The sequence below is a fragment of the Syngnathus floridae genome, chromosome 6 (genome assembly GCF_059516105.1).
Source record: "Syngnathus floridae isolate MCC-2025c chromosome 6, RoL_Sflo_1.0, whole genome shotgun sequence".
NCBI lineage: Eukaryota > Metazoa > Chordata > Actinopteri > Syngnathiformes > Syngnathidae > Syngnathus > Syngnathus floridae.
Window position 1 is genome coordinate 4,450,001 of NC_142418.1, and position 22,458 is coordinate 4,472,458.

General features: G+C 47.4%; 1 protein-coding gene across 2 annotated transcripts in view; it reads left to right on the forward strand.

Annotated features, from left to right (window-relative positions):
* Positions 1-22,458, forward strand: part of LOC148395973 (NT-3 growth factor receptor-like) — a 154,957-nt gene that overhangs the window by 43,227 nt on the left and 89,272 nt on the right. The window lies entirely within an intron of this gene.

Sequence of the window (22,458 nt, forward strand, 5' to 3'; positions counted from 1 at the left end):
AGTGCACACATGGACACCCTTATGTTTGAACATGGTGTTCATTATAGAAAATCCGTGTCGAGCACAGAAGTCCAATAATAGAACACCGCTCGGGTTCAGATAGGGGGGGGCGTTCCTCCCAATCACGCCCTTCCAGGTCTCACTGTCATTGCCCACGTGAGCATTGAAGTCACCCAGTAGAACGATGGAGTCCCCAGAAGGAGCGCTCTCCAGCACTTCCTCCAGGGACTCCAAGAAGGGTGGGTACTCTGAGCTGCCGTTTGGTACATAGACACAAACAACAGTCAGGACCCGTCCCCCCACCCGAAGGCCGAGGGAGGCTACCCTCTCGTTCACCGGGGTGAACGCCAATGTGCAGGCGCCCAGCCGGGGGGCAATAAGTATACCCACACCTGCTCAACGCCTCTCACCGTGAGCAACTCCAGAGTGGAAGAGAATCCAGCCCCTCTCGAGAGGGCTTGTACCGGAACCCAAACTGTGTGTGGAGGCAAGTCCGACTATGTCTAGTCGGAACTTTTCTGCCTCGCACACCAGCTTGGGCTCCTTTCCAGCCAGAGAGGTGACATTCTATGTCCCAAGAGCCAGCTTCTGCAGCCGGGGATCAGACCGCCAAGGTCCCTGCCTTTGGCCGCCGCCCAGCTTACACTGCACCCGACCCCTTTGGCCCCTCCCACAGGTGGTGAGCCCATGGGAAGGGGGACCCACGTTTCCTTTTCGGGCTGTGCACGACCGGGCCCCATGGGCGAAGGCCTGGCCACCAGACGCTCGCCTTCGAGCCCCGCCTCCAGGCCTGGCTCCAGAGGGGGGGCCCGGTGACCCGTTTCCGGGCGAGGGAAAACGAAATCCATTTATGTTATTCATCAGAAGGGGCTTGTGTGAGCCGTTCTCTGTCTGGCCCCTCACCTAGGACCCGTTTGCCATGGGTGACCCTACCAAGGGCATGAAGCCCCCGACAATATGGCTCCTAGGATCATAGGGGCATGCAAACCCCTCCACCACGATAAGGTGACGACTCATGGAGGGGTGGCTGAGACTTGATGAGGAAAAATCCTATGGAGGAGCATGTTCTGAGAGTTACGTCTCTTGGTTATTGTGCCAATTGTCATGTTGCTTTGAGAGTGACTCATGAGTAGTATCAGAAGTGACTGCTAGCAAAAAAAAAAACGAGTGGAAGCATCAAATTCCACACTAGCCAAAATTTCCAGGGTCCAACGAGCACGAGGGAGCAGACCTCCCACAGGGGTCGCCGCAGCGGGGCCAAGAGGCGGGGGCTGGACCTGGTCAACACCAGCCAGATGAGCAGAATGGCTGAGTAACGCCGGTTTGACCCATGCATGCAGCCATCCTGGCGGCACAAGAAAAATATCTGCCAAGGTGCAGTGGTAGGCTCCAGCATTGCCGAGTGGACGACCGAACCTGGGACAGCCCCGACTGTGGCCACGCATCATCGCGGCTAACATAACATGACAAATAATGACAAAGAGAAAGGAGGAACGAAAGATAAAGAGAGAGAAAAGATAGAACACACTAAAGGCTGCTATTTCCCTTGAACTTGCCGAAGCACTAAAGGTCCAGAAACCTTACAGTCTATCAATGCAAGCCAAGGAAAACTATTTCCATTCTAAACACTGTCCACAAACCATCAACGACCATTTGGTCGTTATATACTACAAAAGAATCAAGGTTGGCGTAAATGTGCTTGAGCAAATGGCAAAGGAATACACCTACATGAAGCTTGCCCTTTCTTAGTCGTTTCTATTCTCTAGTATTCTTGACCTGGATGCCATAAATGCGTTGATCCCATTGCAGAATTCTTTTTTTTTTTTTTTGGAATGGATTGAGTGGCAACCTCACAGCAGTGTTCTCTCTTTTCTCTCCATTTTCTCTTTATTTTCTTCTTTCCTACGTTCTTTTTGTCTGTAATGTAGTAGTTGTATGTAGGTATTTTTGGAGAAAAAGGTTTGCGTAGTTGCGTACAGTGATTTGTATGTGTGTAAGTATGAGTTGTGTACTTGCGTAAAGTGATTTGTATATGTGTCGGTTTGAGTTGTGTTCTTGTAAAATATTTCTCTATATTTCTATATTTCTCAGGAAAGTAGTTGTGTTCTTTAAAACACAAATACAAAACAAAATTACACAAGTGTTCAAATCTTAAAACAAATACAAATCGAAATTACAAGTGCTCAAATATTAAAACAAGTCACACATTTTTCCTTCCACTTACAAACGAATCAGAACTCACGGAGATATTCGGTGAAAAAGGCGAGGCTGTCTGTCCGTCTGTATGTCTGCGTGTGGAGATTTTTACTCTTTATGCATTCATGTAGCTTTTAAGTCCATAACCACAATATAATGACTGCATTAGTGCGTCAGCCTTTTTTTTTTTATTGACTTTTGCGGCAAGACTTAGAGTCTTACATGATGACTGTGGAATGCGACTGTGGTGTTGGGAATTCGTAATAACCCGTGTGCATGTGTGAGGGTGGTATATGTGTGCGTCTCTGGACACGCGCGAGCGAAAGGTTGTTAACGGTCGATAGGTACGTAACTCTGGCTTTTGTGGCAAAGGGACATCAGTAAATCGGGGAGGCATTAGAGAAGAGATACAATTTAACCAGGATTTAAAACAATAATGGGTTTGTGGTCAGCTTCCATTAACATGGTTGAATGATGACGGATAATTTATAATGATGGTGTGGAATTTGTTAATGCCTGCCTGAGTATATCTGTAATAGATTGACTAAAGGTACTGAATCGGTATAATGCAGCATTGTAAGTGATTGGATAAAATGCTCAGTGATAATGACTTGAAACATTATCCATTTATCTAGGATTGGTTTACGCTTCCCTCTGCATTTTGGTCAAATTACCTAGAAAACAATCAATATTTATTAGACAAAAACTGAAAACTATCAGATTTGAATGCCAGCAAAAAAAAAAAAAAAAAAACACATTTACCTGTTTGGAAAACAATCACTTCGATAAATCATAAACGAAAAAAAACACATCAACTACGAAGAACTGATTTGGTACCTCAAGTGTTGAAAAATATATTTATGTTTAATATATTTTTTGTTAATTGTGTTTTTACCTGGTTCAAATTTCTATATATTTGTTTTATTTGGTTTTCAAAATCTCGTATAGTTAAGAATACATTGAGATGATATTCAAATATTTCTTTATTGTACAAACATGGAGCTATTGAAAGAATGTGGTGCACTAATAATGATAACTACAATCTTAGCATGGGAAAAGGCCAGTTTTTTGCTATGTAAACTGAACTCACTTCACAACAAGCAGCGTTTGGCAAATAGTTAGCAGTTCTTCATTTCTGCCCCAAGTCTTAGTTTCTGGGCTAAAAACAAATACAACAAGATCACGATATTATCTATGATATTCGTTATATCAAGATATATGTGACTCAAAAAGAAAATACCCATAAAATTAAAATGTCCAATTGTGCATTTATTTAATGCCAAACCTTGGCACAATGTACAAAGAAACACGTACATCAGCATCGTGCCTCACTCCCTCTGAGCCTTGTAAACGCTGTACAGCTGGAAAAATGAACATTATTAAAAACATGTTTTATGTCCACCGGGGCAGTGCCCTTCTTTCTGATATTGAAGTCAATGGCAACTTAATTCTGCAAAGCACCTTACTGGCATCTTGTAAATGTAAACACGGTACAGTTTTTAAACTAAATTAACATGAATGAAACAACATTGGACACATTAAAATGCATGAAAATTAATGGGGTTTTTTGTAAAGAAAAGCATACGGTTTTCTGATTCTGAAACATCAGTAGCAACTTGCTGTAATTTCTGGACCATAAGCCGCACTTGATTATAAACCGCACGAGCAAAAATTAGGGGAATTTTTTTTTTTCATAAATAAGTCGCACCGTACTAAAAGCCACATGTGCACGTGAGTTGTTTACAAAGAAAGACGGTACACAGAAAGCCTTTTTAAAGTTTTAATAAAATACCTTAAAAATGTCTCTCCAATCACTGCCTCCAATCACTTAGCTCAGTGGCCTAGTGGTAGAGTGTCCGCCCTGAGACTGGAAGGTTGTGGGTTCAAACCCTGACCGGGTCATACCAAAGACTATAAAAATGGGACCCATTGCCTCCCTGCTTCCCCTCCGTGAGTCGTCACCTTATCGTGGTGGAGGGGTTTGCGTGCCCCTATGATCCTAGGAGCCATGTTGTCGGGGGCTTCATGCCCCTGGTAGGGTCACCCATGGCAAACGGGTCCTAGGTGAGGGGTCAAACAAAGCACGGCTCACCCAAGCCCCTTATGACGAAAAACACAAATGGACTTTGTTTTCCCTCGCCCGGACGCGGGTCACCGGGGCCTCCCTCTGGAGCCAGGCCTGGAGGCGGGGCTCGAAGGCGAGCGTCTGGTGGCCGGGCCTTCGCCCATGGGGCCCGGCCGGGCATAGCCCGAAATGGAAACGTGGGTCCCCCTTCCCATGGGCTCACCACCTGTGGGGGGGGCCGAAGGGGTCGGGTGCAATGTGAGCTGGGCGGCAGCCAAAGGCAGGGACCTTGGCGGTCTGATCCCCGGCTGCAGAAGCTGGCTCTTGGGACATGGAATGTCACCTCTCTGGCTGGAAAGGAGCCCGAGCTGGTGTGCGAGGCAGAAAAATTCCGACTAGATATAGTTGGACTAGCCTCCACGCACAGTTTGGGTTCCGGTACAAGCCCTCTCGAGAGGGGCTGGACTCTCTTCCACTCTGGAGTTGCCCACGGTGAGAGGCGTTGAGCAGGTGTGGGTATACTTATTGCCCCCCGGCTGGGCGCCTGCACATTGGGGTTCACCCCGGTGAACGAGAGGGTAGCCTCCCTCCGCCTTCGGGTGGGGGGACGGGTCCTGACTGTTGTTTGTGTCTCTGCACCAAACGGCAGCTCAGAGTACCCACCCTTCTTGGGGTCCCTGGAGGAAGTGCTGGAGAGCGCTCCTTCTGGGGACTCCATCGTTCTACTGGGTGACTTCAATGCTCACGTGGGAAATGACAGTGAGAAGGCTGTGATTGGGAGGAACGGCCCCCCCGATCTGAACCCGAGCGGTGTTCTATTGTTGGACTTCTGTGCTCGACACGGATTTTCAATAATGAACACCATGTTCAAGCATAAGGGTGTCCATGTGTGCACTTGGCACCAGGACACCCTAGGCCGCAGTTCGATGATCGACTTTGTAGTCGTGTCATCGGATTTGCGGCCGCATGTTTTGGACACTCGGGTGAAGAGAGGGGCGGAGCTGTCAACTGATCACCACCTGGTGGTGGGTTGGCTCCGATGGTAGGGGAAGATGCCGGTCTGACCTGGCAGACCCAAACGCTCTGTGAGGGTCTGCTGGGAACGTCTGGCAGAATCTCCTGTCAGGAAGAGCTTCAACTCCCACCTCCGGCAGAGCTTTTCCCACGTCCCGGGGGAGGCGGGGGACATTGAGTCTGAGTGGACCATGTTCCGCGCCTCCAATGTTGAGGCGGCCGACCGGAGCTGTGGCCGTAAGGTCGTTGGTGCCTGTCGTGGCGGCAATCCCCGAACCCGCTGGTGGACACCGGCGGTAAGGGATGCTGTCAAGCTGAAGAAGGAGTCCTATCGGGCCGTTTTGGCCTGCGGGACTCCGGAGGCAGCTGACAGGTACCGGATGGCCAAGCGGAACGCGGCTTCGGCGATTGCTGAGGCAAAAACCCGGGCGTGGGAGGAGTTTGGTGAGGCCATGGAGAATGACTTTCGGACGGCTTCGAGGAAATTCTGGTCCACCATCCGGCGTCTCAGGAGGGGGAAGCAGTGCAACGTCAAGACTGTTTACAGTGGGGATGGCGTGCTGCTGACCTCGACTCGGGACGTCGTAAGTCGGTGGGGAGATTACTTCGAAGACCTCCTCAATTCCACCTACACGCCTTCCATTAAGGAAGCAGGGCCTGGAGACTCTGAGGCGGATTCTCCAATCTCTGGGGTCGAAGTCACTGAAAAAAGTAAAAAACTCCTCGGTGGCAAGGCCCCGGGGGTGGATGAGATCCGCCCGGAGTTCTTAAAGGCTCTGGATGTTGTGGGGCTGTCATGGCTGACACGCCTCTACAACGTTGCGTGAACATCGGGGACAGTGCCTCTGGATTGGCAGACTGGAGTGGTGGTTCCCCTCTTTAAGAAGGGGGACCGGAGGGTGTGTTCCAATTACAGGGGAATCACACTCCTCAGCCTCCCTGGTAAGGTCTTTTCAGGGGTGCTGGAGAGGAGGGTCCGTCGGGACGTCGAACCTCGGATTCAGGAGGAGCAGTGTGGCTTTCGTCCTGGCCGTGGAACAGTGGACCAGCTCTACACCCTCGGCACGATCCTCGAGGGTGCATGGGAGTTCACCCAACCAGTCCACATGTGTTTTGTGGACTTGGAGAAGGCGTTCGACCGTGTCCCTCTGGAGGTTCTGTGGAGGGTGCTTCGGGACTACGGGGTGCCGAGCCAACTGATAAGGGCGGTTCGGTCCCTGTATCACCGATGCCAGAGTCTGGTCCACATTTCCGGCAGTAAGTCGGATTCGTTCCCAGTGAGGGTTGGACTCCGCCAAGGCTGCCCTTTGTCACCGATTCTGTTCATAATTTTTATGGACAGAATTTCTAGGCGCAGCCGAGGCGTTGAGGGGGTCCGGTTTGGGGACCTCAGCATCGCGTCTCTGCTTTTTGCAGGTGACGTGGTGCTGTTGGCTTCTTCGGGCCGTGATCTCCAGCTCTCGCTGGAACGGTTCGCAGCCGAGTGTGAAGCGGTCGGGATGAGGGTCAGCACCTCCAAATCCGAGTCCATGGTCCTCGATCGGAAAAGGGTGGAATGCCCTCTCCGGATCGGGGATGAGATCCTGCCCCAAGTGGAGGAGTTCAAGTATCTTGGAGTCTTGTTCACGAGTGAGGGGAGGATGGAGCGTGAGATCGACAGGCGGATCGGTGCAGCGTCGGCAGTAATGCGGACCCTGTACCGGTCCATTGTGGTGAAGAGAGAGCTGAGCCAAAAGGCAAAGCTCTCAATTTACCGGCCGATTTACGCTCCTACCCTCACCTATGGTCACGAGCTATGGGTCGTGACCGAAAGAACGAGATCTCGGATACAAGCGGCCGAAATGAGTTTTCGCCGCAGGATGTCCGGGCTCTCCCTTAGAGATAGGGTGAGAAGCTCGGTCATCCGGGAGAGACTCGGAGTAGAGTCGCTACTCCTCCATGTTGAGAGGAGCCAGATGAGGTGGCTCGGGCATCTTATCAGGATGCCTCCTGGACGCCTCCCTGGGGAGGTGTTCCGGGCATGTCCCACCGGTAGGAGACCCCGGGGACGACCCAGGACGCGCTGGAGAGACTATGTCTCTCAGCTGGCCTGGGAACGCCTTGGGATCCCCCGGGATGAGCTGGATGAAGTGGCTGGGGAGAGGAAGTCTGGGAGTCCCTCCTAAAGCTGCTGCCCCCGCGACCCGACCCCGGATAAGCGGAAGAAGATGGATGGATGGATGGATGGATGGATGGATGGATGGATGGATGGATGCCTCCCTGCTTGGCACTCAGCATTAAGGGTTGGAATTGGGGGGTTAGATCACCAAATAATTCCCGGGCGCGGCACGGCTGCTGCCCACTGCTCCCTTCGGGGATGGGTTAAATGCAGAGACAAATTTCACCGCACCCAGTTGTGTGTGTGACAATCATTGGGACTTTTGACTTAACTGTGACGTGGCAGTAATACCGCAGCAACACGGAAGTAACACAGCACTAATAGGGCTGGATAAAAAAAACATACCGGTAAAAGTCAATGAGACGCAGCGGTAACAAAGCAGCAACACGGTAGCACAGCACTTACAGATCTGGTTAAAAAGATACCAGTAAAAGTCACTGAGAGCCGTCTTCATCTTCCTCCTGTGCACTGAAACCATCGAAGTCTTCCTCCTCAGTGTCGGATTGGAATAGCGTCAGATATACTTCACCACACACTTTCTCAGTCTCTCTTTCGTTGTCCTTTTCACGCATTTCTTCTAGGGTTTTCCATTATGAGGGTCTGGTCATGCTAATTTTATTAATGCACAAAGCACTAAGTTACATTAAACTAGCGAGCTACATGTATAGCTCGAATAGACATGACCGGGAAATAAAGAAAAGGGTGACGCAACAACATGTCATCAACAATAGCCCAGTGCCCTCTTGTGACCGAAAGAAACTTCTACAGTGCAGCTGTAGTTTCTACGTTGAGCCAAATCAACTGCCTTTAACTTAAAAGCGGCATCATATGCATTTCTTTTGTCCACCATAATGAGGGTTTGTGTACAAAAGCTTCCTTTCTTCAGTACTTTATTCTACTATTTAATCATGTATTGTATTGTACACACATTGTTAATCGATACGCAAATCCATCAAAGGCCTCAAGCTCATGATGAACTCACACCAATCATAGAGACTCAGAGGCATCACTGTACAATAACATCCTGCTCTCGCCACTTAAATGTTGTCAGTTGCCTGAATGTTAACAGTCACGTAAATGTCGTACAGAGGCTGAGATCAACCGGATTCAAATTCCCTGTTTGGCATATATATATACAACATATGAATGTGGGAGAAAGACGCACAGATTGAAAAGGCTATTTACAGTACATGTGTATGTGTGTAATGTATCCATCCATTTTCTGAAACAACCTTACAGGGGTCGTAGGTGTGTTGAAGCCCATTCCAGCTGTCATTGGGCAAGAGGGGTCCACCCTGAACTGTTCACCAACCAATCACAGGATTAATAAATGAAAAAGTAAACTGGACCACAAAAAGCCTGGTAATGCCTAAAGGACAAAGGCTTTATGGCAGGGGTGTCAAACTTATTATTTGCGCGGGCCGCATCGTAGTCATAGTTTGCTTCATAGGGCCATTAAAATTGTCAACCCAAATAAATGTATGAACGTCTCATATTGTATATATAGTAAAGGCTACACAACAAACTGATAATAACTAGTTTTCAAAACAGAGACTAATAAAAACGGTTCAAATATTTCGAAATGAAAAATTGGAATCAAGTAAAGTATTTAAAAATAAAAATTATTTAAAATAATGAATGGTAATAAAAAATTGCTAACAATAGCTCTATTTTATTAAAAGTGAAGAGTTTTGGAATTGACATGAATTTGATAAACAATTTCTCATCGCGGGCCACCTAAGATGACGTGGCGGGCCGTATCTGGCCCCCGGGCCTTGACTTTGACACCTGTGCTTTATGGGGACAACACCTGACAATGATGTTCCCTCCCTATCTAGCTAATATATGGCCTAGGTTTACGTATCTTGGGTGTACAGTATGAGTGCTGCATGTATCTTGATGGAGCAAATGTCACGCCTTAGCCCCAGCTGTTCCACTAAGTGTCGGTTGTCTTGGTTTCTGTCTGTGTGCTCGCCCCTCCCTTCCTGTGTGCCCATGATGAGTTTGATTATTCCCACCTGCCTCTGGTTACCTGTCGTGTATATAAGTCCTGTCTGCCCCTCACTCCCCGTTGGATCATTGTGTGTTCATGTCATGATGTCTTTTTGGTACCTGTTCCCGTCATTGGTAATGTCACCCTGTCTTTTTGTTTCACGTCTTTTTGGTCAGTCTCATTGTTAGGTTTTGTTAAGCCATGTCAGTTGCCGAGTCCGTTAGTTTGCGTTCTTCAATAAACCCTGGTCCAAGCTGCACTTGGTCGTCCTGCTCCATTTCCGTCTGTTCCGTGACAGCAAAAGATGTAAAAAAGCCATTACAGCCCAAATTGATACATTTTTCCCTCTGGCTAGGGAACTTCCAGGACAAAGACTGAAATAATTAAATTCAGCGTATTTATATTTGGCTAAAAGCTAATCACGACTCTAGCTTTAGCCTACTATCTTCTACGTGATCAGGTTTTATGAACACAAGTGAAAGGTAACATTGTTTGACACAATATCCGGAAGCAATATGCTGTACCATTTTTTTTTCCATGTCAAATGACAATGCTCTCTGTTCTTCCCCTTTGTTCAAAAACATCATCCTGGTACAAGATGCAATATCTGCATTAAACCTGTACTGTAAATACAAAGGGAAACATTTTAATGGTAAACACTTTTTTTCCAAATACATGGATACCGTAATTTCCGGACTATAAAGCGTGACTTTTTTCCAAAATTTTGGACCGTGCGGCTTATAGTCAGGTGCGGCTTATATAAGATTTTTTTCGGGATTTTTGTGATGACTTGATCACTTTTACTCTTAACACTATTATATACAGTAAAAGCTACAAAACAAACTCTTAATGCTTTAAAGCAGGGGTGTCAAACTCATTGTTTTCGGGGGCCACATAGCTTCTTTCGGACGGCCGTTATGACTGTCAACCAAAATAAATGTCTGAGCACCTCATATTATATACAGTAAAAGCTACAAAACAAACTGACAAATAACTCGTTTTCAAATCAGACGAGTAAAAACTGGTCAAATATTCAAAAAAAAGATATTATTAAAAGTGAAGAGTGCAATTCTAGTAATGACACACGGATTTGATGCACAATTTGTCTTCGCGGGCCACACAGAATGATGTGGCGGGCCGTATCTGGCCCCCGGGCCTTGAGTTTGACACCTGTGCTCTAAACCCTTTCTCTTACTCTGCCATATCACTCAGAGATTACACAAAGCAGTGGCGCTGTTTGGACCATCTGCATTGTATTAAAACCCAATCAATCAGCATTTAAATTCAATTCTTCTGACATTTTGCTCACCAAAAACAAGTTGTAATGAATGTGAACTTTTAATGCAGGAAGCAAGAGCGAGACAGGCGAAGAAGAGATAATGCGCCGAAGAAGACCCGCTAGTTTGTGTTTACATTTCGCGCATCATGCAGAACGCGATCAAGACGGACATTACTGAAAGGAAGCCTTTATACACAAACTGTCATCATGGGGGACAAAAGAAATGCATATGATGCCGCTTTTAAGCCAAAGGCAATCTATGTTGATGACATTATCTTGTATCTACTCTGGAGCGTACTTATGGATTTTTACGGTCTCCGGTCTCCAGGGGGCGCTCTAGCAGGAAGCAAGAGCGAGACGGATGAAGAAGAGATAATGCGCCGAAGAAGACGTGATCGTCTCGCGCATCACGCACACACCCGCATTCACACAAAGACTGGAAGCTTTTATACACAAACCGTCATTATGGGGGATAAAAGAAATGCATATGATGCCGCTTTTAAGCTATACGTGTCGCTCGCTAGTTTAATGTAATTTAGCGCTTTGTGTATGAATAAGATTAGCATGAACAGACCCTCTTCACACTCGAAGAAATGCATAAAACCGACGACGAAAGAGAGACTGAGAAAGTGTGAGGCGAAGGATATCTGACGCTATTCCAATCGAACACTAAGGAGGAAGACTTCGATGGTTTCAGTGCACAGGAGGAAGATGAAGACGGCTCTTTTTTACTTTTACTGGTATGTTTTTTTTAACCAGCCCTGTTAGTGCTGTGCTACCGTGTTGCTGCTGTGTTACCGCCGCGTCTCAGTGACTTTGCTGTGTTACTTCCGTGTTGCTGCGGTATTACTGCCGCGTCACAGGCAGTGTTTGGAAAGAAATGTTAAGGTATGTTATTAAAGCTTTAAACAAACTTTCTGTGTCCAGTCTTTCTTTGCTAATAACTCGCGTGCACACTTCCGCGTTGCTGCGGTACTACTGCTGCGTCACAGGCAATGTTTAGAAAGACATGTTCAAGTATGTTATTAAAACGTTAAAAAGGCTTTCTATGTACTGTCTCTCTTTGTAAAAAAACTCGTGTGCACGTGCGGCTTCTAGTCCGGTGTGGTTTATGTAAGAAAAAAAATGAAATATCCCTGAATTTTAGCTGGTGCGGTTTATAATCCGGTGTGGTTTATAGTCCGGCAGTTACGGTACATTTCGGATCAATATGGTGAACAATATGTTGAGCCATTATTAAAAGAACAATAAATAATCTAATAATAAAAACATTTTTGTACCACAATTGCACAGAGAATTTGAGTATTTTGTTTTTAGTTAAGAGGTTGTGTAATAAGTTTGAAATTCAGCGTGCCACCAAATTAAACTGACAGGTCAGGTATAGGTGAATACCATCCATCCATCCATCCATCCATCCATCCATCCATCCATCCATCCATCCATCCATCCATCCATCCATCCATCATCTTCCGCTTACCCGGGGTCGGGTCGTGGGGGCGGCAGCTTTAGGAGGGACTCCTAGACTTCCCTCTCCCCAGTCACTTCATCCAGCTCATCCCGGCGGACACAAGCCTGGGCCGACGGGCACGCCGCACCACGCCCCTGGTGGGCGAACAAGGGTGGCTGATACCCGAAGACGCAGTAGAAAGGCAAAAGTCCTGTGGCCGAGCTGGGGAGGGAATTGTGAGCATAGTCTACCCAGGGAAGCTGTTGGACCCACCCGCGCTGGTCCCAGGCGGCCATGCATCGGAGAGACCTGCCCAGTTCCTGGTTCAGGCGCTCTGCTTGACCATTGGACTGAGGGTGAAACCCCGAGGAGAGGCTGGCCGTGGCGCCGAGGAGTCGGCAGAACTTCGCCCAGAAGGTGGAAGCGAATTGTGGACCTCGGTCTGACACGATGTCTTGTGGGAGACCGTGGTGACGAAACACCTACCGCACCATGATGGACGCAGTCTGCTTCGCAGATGGGATCTTAGGCAGAGGGATGAAATGCGTCATCTTGCTGAAACGGTCCACCACCATGAGGACCACCGTGTTTCCCTCCGAGGGGGGGGAGGCCCGTGACAAAGTCGATTGACAGGTGAGACCAGGGACACTGGGGAACCGGCAAGGGTTGAAGCAGCCCGGCCGGAGGACGAGTAGACATCTTACAGCGGTTACAAATTGAGCAGGCTCTGACGTAATCGCTGGTGTCCACTTGCCAGGTGGGCCACCAGAAACGCTGTGCCACCACGTACCTCGTGCGTCCGGGATGACAGGCCAGGCGTGAGTCGTGCACCCATTGCAGGACGAATGACTGCAGGCCTTCAGGGACGAACAGGCGACCCTCCGGGCAGTTGCTGGGGCCGGGTTGATCGCGTGATGCGGCTTCCACTTGGCGTTCAATCTCCCATGAAAGAGCCGCCACCCGAACCGAGCTCGGGAGGATAGTGGGAGGCGGACCCTGTCCCTCCTCCCCACCAGGAAACAAAAGCGACAGGGCGTCTGCCTTCGCGTTACGGGAACCCGGTCTGTAGGAAAGAGAGAACTCAAACCGGTCAAAGAACAGAGCCCACTGTGCTTGTATCGTGTTCAGTCTCTTGGCCGATCTCAGATACTCCAAGTTGCGGTGGTCGGTCCAGACAATGAACGGAGTGGTGGCGCCCTCCAGCCAATGCCGCCACTCCTCCAAGGCCAACTTGACGGCGAGGAGCTCCCGATTACCGATGTCATAGTTCCGTTCTGAGGCTGACAAACGGCAAGAAAAGAAGGCGCACAGGTGGAGACGATCGTCCTGGCGGCTACGTTGAGACAACACCGCCCCGACACCCACGTTCGAGGCGTCCACCTCGACCACGAACTGTCTGTCGGGATTGGGAACTCGGAGGATGGGAGTGGATGTGAACCTCCTCTTAAGCTCCTGAAATGCCTGTTCTGCCCGTTCCGTCTATTTGTACGGGGAGGCGGGGCTGGTAAGGGCGGTGAGGGGTGCGGCCACCGTGCTGTATCCACGGATAAAACGGTGATGAAAGTTCGCGAATCCTAAGAACTGTTGCAGCCGCTTGCGTGTTCCGGGAACAGGCCATGACGTGACCGCTTGCACCTTCCCAGGGTCCATTTCGATGGATCCGTCACGCACCACGTAGCCGAGGAATTTGACAGAGGAGGCGTGGAACTCGCACTTCTCTGCCCTCACATAGAGCGAATTCTCCAGGAGGCGTCGCAGCACTGCCCGAACATGCTTGATATACTCAGGGAGCGAGCGGGAGAAGATGAGGATGTCGTCCAACTAAACGAACACGAATTTGTCCAGCATGTCTCGTATCACGTCATTTATCAAGGACTGGAAAACCGCTGGGGCGTTGGTGAGCCCAAACGGAACCACCAAGTACTCGTAGTGTCTGCTCGGGGTGTTGAAAGCCGTCTTCCACTCGTCTCCCTCCCGGATGCGGATCAGGTGGTAGGCGTTGCGAAGATCCAGCTTTGTGAAGATGGTGGCACCCTGAAGGCTCTCGAAGGCGGAAGAAAGAAGAGGAAGAGGGTATCAGTTCTGTACAGTGATCTCGTTTATTCCATGGTACTCGACACATGGGCAGAGCATGCCCTCCTTCTTCTTCACAAAGAAAAACCCCGCTCCCGCAGGTGAAGAGGACGGCCGTATGTAACCGGCCGCCAGGGACTCCCGGATGTATTCCTCTATAGCCCGGCGCTCAGGAGCGGACAGGGAGTAGACGCGTCCCTTGGGAGGGAAGGTGCCGGGCAACAGATCGATGGCGCAATCGTAGGACCGGTGTGGAGGAGGAGAAGTGGCCCTGGCTTTACTAAAAACCTCTTTGAGTTCGTGATAAAATGCTGGGACATTGGAGATGTCGGGACTGTACCTGGGCGGGGCTCTGCCGAGTGGGCTGGTGGCCGCCTTCAGGCACACCCGATGGCAGCGTTCACTCCACTGCTGAACAACCCCCACTTCCCAGTCCAGCACCGGGTTGTGCTGCCGCAACCAAGGGTGCCCCAGTATGAGCTGCTGTCCTGGGAGGGAAAGAAGAAAAAAATGGATGGTCTCGTGTTGATTGCCGGAGAGCAGTACCTTAACTGGTTCCGTCACGAAAGCCACCTCGCCGATCAGACGGCCATCAATGGCACGTGCGGGAAAGGACGGGCTCAGAGGGAGGAAGCCGACACCCCACTGACGTGCCAGGCTAATGTCCATGATGTTCCCCTCCGCCCCGGAATCCACCAAGGCTGCCACGTTCTGGTCGCCCGCCGCAAGCCGGACACGTGCCTGTAGCGTGAGCGTGCTGGGACTGGGAGAGCCGGTGCTGGTCGAGCTCACGCGGATCCCCCGACGCTGCGTGTGCTCCAGCCTTTTAACGGGCACCCCGCCACCCAATGACCCCCCTCCCCACAGTAAAAACACAAGCCCAGTGAGAGGCGTCGACGGTGCTCCTCCGAGGGAACCCGAGCCCCTCCCAGATCCACTGGCTCGGCGGATGGTGTGGTTGGCAGGTCCCCAGCAGACGGAGGAAGGTTACCACGCGGGTTCCGCGGGGACCTCCTCTCCCGATCGCGCCGCCGCGTCCGGATCCGCCAGTCTACTCGGGCCGCCAAGTCCATCGCGCCCTTCAGGGTTCGCGGGCGATCGTAAGAAACTAGTTTGTCTTTCATGTACTCAGCGAGGCCATTGAGGAATGTGCTAACGAGCGCCGGTGTGTTCCATCCGCTGCTGCCGGCCAACGTCTGTAACTTAAGTGCGTACTCCGCGACCGATCGGCTACCTTGACGCAGCGTCGCCAGTTCCTCGGCGGCAGAGCCCAGGTCGAACAGGCAGAGCAATTCCTCCGCGAAGGCGTCGAATGAATCGCAAGCTGGCGCCATCCTTTCGTATTCGGCCAGACCCCACAACCGCGCCTCGCCCGTGAGGTGGGTTAGGACGAAGCCGACCTAGGCAGATTCCGACGCAAACGTGACGGGCTGGAGGCTGAACATAAACCAAACTCCCTTCCAGACAAGGTTGAGGTAGCCGAGTTGTAGCGGCTAGCTGGTTTTTCATTTCCAAACTTTACGCCATGCCGCCCAAAAAAGATGAGGGCTACGATGAACTCAAATCATCCATTGACTTGATACGGCAAGACCTTACCACACTCTTAGAGCAGCAAGCCACCCTGCTCCAGCTAACGTCTGAACTAACAGAGCTTAAGAAATGATCCAAGGAGAAAGATGAGAAAATCCTGTCGCTTGTACGGAGAGTAGATGCACTGGAGCAGTACTCCCGACAAGAAGACCTCATAATCACTGGTCTTAAAACAACACACCGCTCCTATGCCAGGGCGGCGGGTCCTCCGGATCCCTCGACAGATGACTCTCCATCGGACGAACTGTCAACGCTTGAAAATCAGGTAGTACAGTTTTTCGAGAGTAAGCATATGGAACTCCAGAAAGGAAACATTGCCGCTTGTCACACACTCCCAAGAAACCGAAAACGACCAAAAGATGCTCCGAAAATTATCATTCGGTTCGTCAATAGAAAACATAAAGTGGATCTTTTGAAGCAAGGGAGGAAACTAAAAGGAACGGGTGTTTACCTAAATGAACACCTCACTACGAAGAATGCTGAGATATCCTGGAACGCACGCAAACTGAAGAAGGAAAACAAGATTCTCGCAATGTGAGTCAGAAACAGCAAAGTATGGATTAAAACAAACGGAGCAACACCAGAAGATGTCAAAACCCTTGTTGTGAGTGAACTGGAGGAACTGAAGATCTATGGCCTGGTGCAACCTAACATCTACAATGGCTGAACTGATGACCATAAACTGGTACCTATTGGACCCTCCTGATGAGAATGGTGGATTACAGCAGAGGACAATATGGCAAACAGAAACTGGCGGGGAGGACATCCAACTCAGGTAGACCGTCCCCTTACACCCTTCATGCCATCCAGTAACACTCTCAATAATGCAGGAATTTCTGTCCCACCGAATCTAGACTCTTTATTTTTTAGTTCATTTGACCTAGAGAATGTTACTGCTGGTATTTATGAGTCCTTCTTGAACCCAGATACTAATTACATTTCCCTAAAATCTGTTGAATTGTCATGCGAATATTTTTCTGAAGATATGTTTAACAAACTGTGCAATACTCCTCCTGGCCACTGCCAAACAAATGTATTCACCACTGTCCACTTTAATGTACGGAATATCTCTAAAAATCATGATGGTCTTCAAACCTATTTATCAACCTTAACACATTCCTTTTCAGTAATAGCTCTTACTGAAACCTGGATGGTTGAAAATACATCTAGCTACCCTCTCTCTCACTACACTCCTATACACTCATGTAGACCAAACAAGCAAGGTGGAGGAGTCTCACTGTATGTGATTGATAATTTCAATTTCTTTCCCAGAAAGGATCTAAGTGTTAACTGTGATATGACTGCAGCAGAATCTGTGTTTATAGAACTTTCATCTTGCTCACTTATAAACAACAAAAATGTGATAATTGGATGTATATATAGACCACCAGACTCTGATAAAATCACTTTCAATGAAGCCCTCGACTCCACTCTAGAAATCATAAACAAAGAAAACAAATTGTGTGTCCTACTTGGTGACTATAATATTAATTTGCTTGAAACTAAGCAGTCACATACAGCAGACTTCCTTAATACATTATACTCCAGTAACTTTTTCCCTCTTATTAACAAACCCTCCAGGATCACAAACTCAACGGCCACTCTCATTGACAACATTTTATTTAATTCTCTAGACTACAAAATAACATCTGGCCTGTTGATCTGTGATGTATCTGATCATCTTCCTGTCTTCAATTTCATCCACAATGATAGTGGTCCAAAAATCAAAGGTCATACTGGTGATCAAATGAAATTCCGCAAATTTACCGAGAAAAACATGGTATCTTTTATATCTATCATCAGCTCTGTGTCATGGGATGAGGTTATCCTGTTGCAAGATGTCAACAAAGCCTATCACTCCTTTCTAACAATACTCACAAATGCATTAGAGTCCTCATGTCCTTTAATTTCTAATTGTAAAAATAACTCCAAAGGGAAACCATGGATAACGGATGAACTAAAAAAATCTTCACGTTAAAAAAAATAAACTTTATAGAATATCTATTGCAAATCCCACCCCTATAAATATAGAAACATACAAGAAATATAAAAATAAATTTACAGTATTACTAAGGAAAACCAAACAAACTTACTCTGCTGATAAATTTACTCAAGCCTCTGGTGACATCAAAACAACATGGAATCTTATCAACCATTTATTACATCGCAAAAAATCTAAAACATCTACCCCAAATGAGATGCTGGGGAAAAATGGAGTCCATTCAAACCCAGTAGATATTTCTAATGGTTTCAATGATTTCTTCGAAAATGTTGGCGCTACCTTGGCATCTAGCTTCTCAACCTCTGATACAAGCCCCTGTTGCCTAATTAAAGGGCAGTTTCCTTCACTCTCCATTCTTGACCCTCCTAGTGTTGAGGAAGTTTACAGCATTGTCATGAGCTTGAAAAACTCGGCCCCTGCCCATGACGAGATCAGAAGCTTACTTATTAAGAAAATCATCCATTCAATAATAATCCCACTAACACACATTTTCTCCTTATCTTTAAAATTTGGCATTGTACCCCAAGAACTAAAAATTGCTAAAGTCATTCCTATTTTCAAAGCTGGCGAGACAAATGAATATGGTAATTTTCGGCCTATATCCGTTCTTCCATGCTTCTCCAAGATTCTAGAAAAATTGGTTTATTCAAGATTGGCAAAGCACCTAGAAACAAATAATCTCTACAAGCATCAATATGGTTTCCGCAAAAGGTTTTCCACTGAGCATGCACTGCTTCAGCTTGTCAACCATATCTCAACAGCTCTTGACAATAAGAAATTCGCTCTTGGTGTCTTTCTAGATCTAACTAAAGCATTTGATACTGTCGACCATAAGATCCTTATCGCTAAGCTAGAGAGATATGGAGTGAACGATTCTGCCCTGTAATGGTTCACAAACTATCTTGCCAACAGAGAACAATATGTATATTTAAATGGTTGTTCTTCAAACAGATCTAAAATACTATTTGGGTTCCCGTAGGGCTCAATATTGGGTCCTCTATTATTTTTGGTGTACATAAATGATTTTTCCATGTCTTGTTCAAATTTTCTCCCTTTGTTATTTGCGGACGATACCAACCTCATTGCCATCCACGATGATTTTAATTCCCTCATTGCAAGTGTGAATGCTGAGTTGTACGCTATTACAAAATGGTTCAAAACAAATAAGTTGACACTCAATATAAAAAAATGTAACTTCATGATCTTCTGCAATATAAACAAATCTTACCCCAAAGAACAGACCAAAATTTACATAAACAATAACGAAATCCATCAAGTTACTAGCACCAAATTCCTAGGAGTTATAGTAGACGAACACTTAAATTGGTTCGAACACATTGATTTGGTTTGCAAAAGATCTATGAAAATGCTAGGTATTTTACGAAAAGTTTGTCCCTTTGTCCATCCTTCTGCTCATCTCACTCTGTATTATAGTTTCCTGTTTCCTTTACTCAATTACTGCAACATAATCTGGGAGCCACATATCCAACATACCTCAACAAATTACTCATTTTACAAAAGAAGTTCCTAAGAATAATCTCTTTTTCAAATAGATATGAACCATCGGCACCACTGTTTAGAAATTATTCATTACTGCCAATTGATAAAGTAAACATTCATCAAACCTGTCTACTCATCCATAAATACATACATATATAGGAAACACTGTCTTCCAGCCACTTTTCATAATTTCTTCACATTTGCATCAGACTGTCATTCTTATCCAACAAGTCAGAGGGGCAATCTTCACCCACCTTTCTGTCGAACATCACGCCATCAATATAATATCCACTTTAGAGGGCCCTCACTCTGGAATAAGCTACCAATCCATATCCGATCCATATCTGCACAGGCTGCTTTTACAAAGCACCTGAAACACCACCTTCTCCACTCATGATCCTACCAGTCCATAATTACTCCACCGCACTCAGCTGATCCATACTATGATCATCAACTTAAACCACAATTTTGACTCAGATTCTTCCTTGTTTTGTTTTGTTATTTTCTGTTTACAGTTCTTCTGTTCCCTTTTAGCTATTCCTATCTGGTGTCTCTTTGATTGCTTCAACATCGATAAGTGTCTATTTTGTTTCGCTTGTTTCTTATTTTTGTATCGTGTATCTGTTTATGTATGTATACATACACATTCGTATATATGCATATATAAATATGACAAATTAATATTTAGCTTGTTGTGCTTTTGTTTATTTACTTATATATACATATATATATTTTTTCTTTTCTTAAACACTTGAATGACATTTGACTGCACAGCACTTTGTTTGTTCTGCACTTTGTTTGTATATATAACAGGAGTGGAGCTTCTTACAAGCCCTACGCTTCGTCTCCCTCCTTGCACTGTTATTGCTATAATAATATGTGCTAAACAATAAACTAAACTAAACTAAACTAAACTAAACTAAACATTATACGACCGTTAGTCACGAATGCCCTCACGTGCTTGGGATCTCCGTTAAACTTCTCGATGTTGCCAAGGCAGGGCTCCGGGACGTCCACGAGCCTTCTGGCCTCGGCAGACGGGCAGTGCGGGGGCAGCCACTGACAGTCTCTGGAGGGCTTGGGCTATCTCCTGCTGCTATAGCTGTTGTTGACCAACCTCGATCAAATTCCGGATGTCGGCGGACAGGCTGCTGATGGCGGTCTCGGCTCGCTCCAGTCGGCTCAGTGCCGTCTCGTCGTTCGCTAGCTGCATAGCGTTGGTCATTCTGTACTGTAAGGGATCAGACAGTACAGCCAAGTGCGTAGCGACAGAGACTTTATTGTGGAAGGGGATGATGGGAATAGCTGGCGCTGGAGCGGCGATCTGGCTGGGGTGGACAAGCAGTTCTGTGGATTTTCAAATTGTACAGTCAAGACCTGACATTCGGGTTTGTGCTGGTGGCGCTGATATAGCGCTGTCCATGAGCCCGTGGCAGGTGACGGCGATTCCACTGACAGAGGGGCATGGTCCTGTCGCAGGTGGCGCCAGCACGTGACAGGGTCTTCCACGGGGTCTCCTACCGAATACACAAATTATAATTTAATTTGTAGTCTGACAGTAACAGGAAGAAAGGCTCTCACCCAGATACTGAAACGAAAGAGCGGTTATGATAAGAAGTTATTTATTTGCAATCAACATATCAGGTTTGGATGGAAGAAATCCATCACGGTAGCGGCTGGCGCTTAAGTTGGCAGCGGTCAGGTGCAAGCCAAATGTGTTATGTGCAAACATAAGCAGGCATCATGCCTGTGCTGGTGACGACAGACAAGGAGGAAGAATATCACCATCTTGAAAGTTACTGAGTATTTTTTGATTGAAGTAACTTGATCTAGAGTGTAAAAGTTCTGCCAGCATGATTGCATCCAAGTTTGATGATAACCGATGAACACCAGCTGTTCAGTAGAATCTGAATCAGAATCAACTTGGCCAAGTTTGTGCATGCCAAACAAGGAATTTGACTCCAGTTGATCTTAGCCTCTGTACAACATTTCAGGTGACTAAAACATTTAAGTGGCACGAACAGGATATTATTGCCCAGTGATGTCTCTGAGACTCTGAGTGGTGTGAGTTCATCAGAGCGACAGCCTGGGGAAAGAACCGTGTCTGTGTCTGCTGGTTTTGGCATACAGCGCTCTGTAACGCCGTCCGGGTGAGAAGGGTCTGTAGAGATGTTACTTGCACGTTTCCTGGTCCTGGACAGGTACAAGTCTTGGATAGATGGGAGGTTGGCCCCAATTATCTTTTCTGCAGTCCTGATTGCCCGTTGCAGTCTCTGCTTGTCTTGTTTGGTGGCCAATCCAAACCAGACAGTGATGTAGGTGCAGAGGATAGACTGGATGATGGCAGTGTAGAAGGTCTTCAGTTAGCTCCTGTGGCAGGTTGAACTTCCTCAGCTGTCTCAGAAAGTACAGCCTCTGCTGGGCCTTCTTCGGGACAGAGCCTGTGTGGTCGGTCCATTTCAGGTTCACCATAATGCGCACGCATGCAGCAGACCTGACAACAACTACTGACGGCATTGATGGTGCCCTGCACTGGGGGGTGACATCATCATCATTGTTGATAGCTTTGCTATTGTCCTTCTCTTCAACTGAATCGGTCTATCCAGTTTTTCCTACAGCAGCAGATGTTAAGCAGACCACTTCCTAAAACAAGGGTAGGCAACCCACAGCTCCAGAGCCACATGAGGCTGTTTCATTGTTCTGCTGTGGCTCTCTTGTGACTTAAAAAATAAACTCATGGCAAACAGGTCCAAGGTAGGTTTTGACGGCAGTGTAGCCGCTGTAGAATAGTCATCCAGTAACTGGTAACCACTGGTCAATTCCTGCTCCACTTGAGTCATGGATTGTTGTGTCCTTGGGCATTACACTTCACCCACCTTCCCCCCAGTGCCGCTCACAATGCTGTATGAATGTTTGCTGGTGGTCAGAAGGGCCACGCTTCTGTCAGCCTGTCCCAGATGTGGCTACTTATGCACCACCAGAGTGTGAATGTGTGTGTGACTAATGCCTCTGCTATCAGGACTATCAGTATAGGCTTTCAGTATCCTGCTCACTCGAGGAAAGCAGGTCAAGATTTGGCCTGATGATACTATACGCAAATCTACAGTTTCATATACTATGAATATGTATTAGTCATTACTG